Raw genomic sequence first — 2,873 nt, 5'->3', positions numbered from 1 at the left:
ATCAAGTGATTATTATACCCAGACATTTTGAGTATATGCTCACTGACAGAACTGTTCTCCTCCATCTTGCAGCTATAGAACTTATTGGAGACTTCATATCTCTCAATTCGGGCATTTGCTTGAAATATTAACTTCAACTCCTGGAACATCTCATATGCTCCATGACGTTCAAAACGTCGTTGAAGTCCCGATTCTAAGCCGTAAAGCATGGCACACTGAACTATCGAGTAGTCATCAGCTTTGCTCAGCCAGACGTTCATAACATCTGGTGTTGCTCCAGCAGCAGGCCTGGCACCCAGCGGTGCTTCCAGGACGTAATTTTTCTGTGCAGCAATGAGGATAATCCTCAAGTTACGGACCCAATCCGTGTAATTGCTACCATCATCTTTCAACTTTGCTTTCTCAAGGAACGCATTAAAATTCAACGGAACAACAGCACGAGCCATCTATCTACAATCAACATAAGCAAGATACTATCAGGTACTAAGTTCATGATAAATTTAAGTTCAATTAATCATATTATTTAAGAACTCCCACTTAGATAGACATCCCTCTAATCCTCTAAGTGATTACGTGATCCAAATCAACTAAACCATGACCGATCATCACGTGAGATGGAGTAGTTTTTAATGGTGAACATCGTTATGTTGATCATATCTACTATATGATTCACGCTCGACCTTTCGGTCTCCGTGTTCCGAGGCCATATCTGCATATGCTAGGCTCGTCAAGTTTAACCTGAGTATTCTGCGTGTGCAAAACTGGCTTGCACCCGTTGTAGATGGACGTAGAGCTTATCACACCCGATCATCACGTGGTGTCTGGGCACGACGAACTTTGGCAACGGTGCATACTCAGGGAGAACACTTCTTGATAATTTAGTGAGAGATCATCTTATAATGCTACCGTCAATCAAAGCAAGATAAGATGCATAAAAAGATAAACATCACATGCAATCAATATAAGTGATATGATATGGTCATCATCATCTTGTGCTTGTGATCTCCATCTCCGAAGCACCGTCATGATCACCATCGTCACCGGCGCGACACCTTGATCTCCATCGTAGCATCGTTGTCGTCTCGCCAATCTTATGCTTCCACGACTATCACTACCGTTTAGTAATAAAGTAAAGCATTACATCGCGACTGCATTGCATACAATAAAGCGACAACCATATGGCTCCTGCCAGTTGCCGATAACTCGGTTACAAAACATGATCATCTCATACAATAAAATTCAGCATCATGCTTTGACCATATCACATCACAACATGCCCTGCAAAAACAAGTTAGACGTCCTCTACTTTGTTGTTGCATGTTTTACGTGGCTGCTACGGGCTTAAGTAAGAACCAATCTCACCTACGCATCAAAACCACAACGATAGTTTGTCAAATAGACTCCGTTTTAACCTTCGCAAGGACCGGGCGTAGCCATACTTGGTTCAACTAAAGTTGGAGAGACAGTCGCCCGCAAGCCATCTCTGTGCAAAGCACGTCGAGGGAACCGGTCTCGCGTAAGCGTACGCGTAAGGTTGGTCCGGGTCGTCTCATCCAACAATACCGCCGAACCAAAGTATGACATGCTGGTAGGCAGTATGACTTGTATCGTCCACAACTCACTTGTGTTCTACTCGTGCATATAACATCAACATAAATAACCTGGCTCGGATGCCACTGATGGGTTTCGTAGTAATTTCAAAAAAATTCCTACGCACACACAGGATCATGTGATGCATAGCAACGAGGGGAGAGTGTTGTCTACGTACCCAACGCAGACCGACTGCGGAAGCGATGACACGACGTAGAGGAAGTAGTCGTACGTCTTCACGATCCAACCGATCAAGTACCGAAACTACGACACCTCCGAGTTCGAGCACACGTTCAGCTCGATGACGATCCCCGGACTCCGATCCAGCAAAGTGTCGGGGAAGAGTTTCGTCGGCACGACGGCGTGGTGACGATCTTGATGAACTACAGCAGCAGGGCTTCGCCTAAACTCCGCTACAGTATTATCGAGGAATATGGTGGCAGGGAGCACCGCACACGGCTAAGGAATAGATCACGTGGATCAACTTGTGTCAACTTGTGTGTTTAGAGGTGCCCCTGCCTCCGTATATAAAGGAGGAGAGGAGGGGAGGCTGGCCGGCCAAGGGGGGGAGGCGCAGGAGAGTCCTACTCCCTCTGGGAGTAGGATTCCCCCTCCAATCCTAGTCCAACTAGGATTCCTCGGAGGGGAAAAGAGGAGGAGGGGGCCGGCCACCTCTCCTAGTCCTAATAGGACTAGGGGAAGGGGGGCGCGCAGCCCATCTAGGGCAGCCCCTTCTCTTTTCCACTAAGGCCCACTATTGCCCAAATAGCTCCCGGGGGGTTCCGGTAACCCTCCCGGTATTCCGGTAAAATCCCAATTTCACCCGGAACACTTCCGATATCCAAATATAGGCTTCCAATATATCAATCTTTACGTCTCGACCATTTCGAGACTCCTCGTCATGTCCGTGATCACATCCGGGACTCCGAACAACCTTCGGTACATCAAAATGTATAAACTCATAATATAACTGTCATCGTAACCTTAAGCGTGCGGACCCTACGGGTTCGAGAACAATGTAGACATGACCGAGACACGTCTCCGGTCAATAACCAATAGCGGGACCTGGATGCCCATATTGGCTCCTACATATTCTACGAAGATCTTTATCGGTCAGACCGCATAACAACATACGTTGTTCCCTTTGTCATCGGTATGTTACTTGCCCGAGATTCGATCGTCGGTATCCAATACCTAGTTCAATCTCGTTACCGGCAAGTCTCTTTACTCGTTTCGTAATACATCATCTCACAACTAACATATTAGTTGTAATGCTTGCAAGG

The sequence above is a fragment of the Triticum aestivum genome, chromosome 1B, assembly GCF_018294505.1.
Source record: "Triticum aestivum cultivar Chinese Spring chromosome 1B, IWGSC CS RefSeq v2.1, whole genome shotgun sequence".
NCBI classification, from domain to species: Eukaryota; Viridiplantae; Streptophyta; class Magnoliopsida; order Poales; family Poaceae; genus Triticum; species Triticum aestivum.
Note: the sequence above shows the minus strand (reverse complement) of the source record.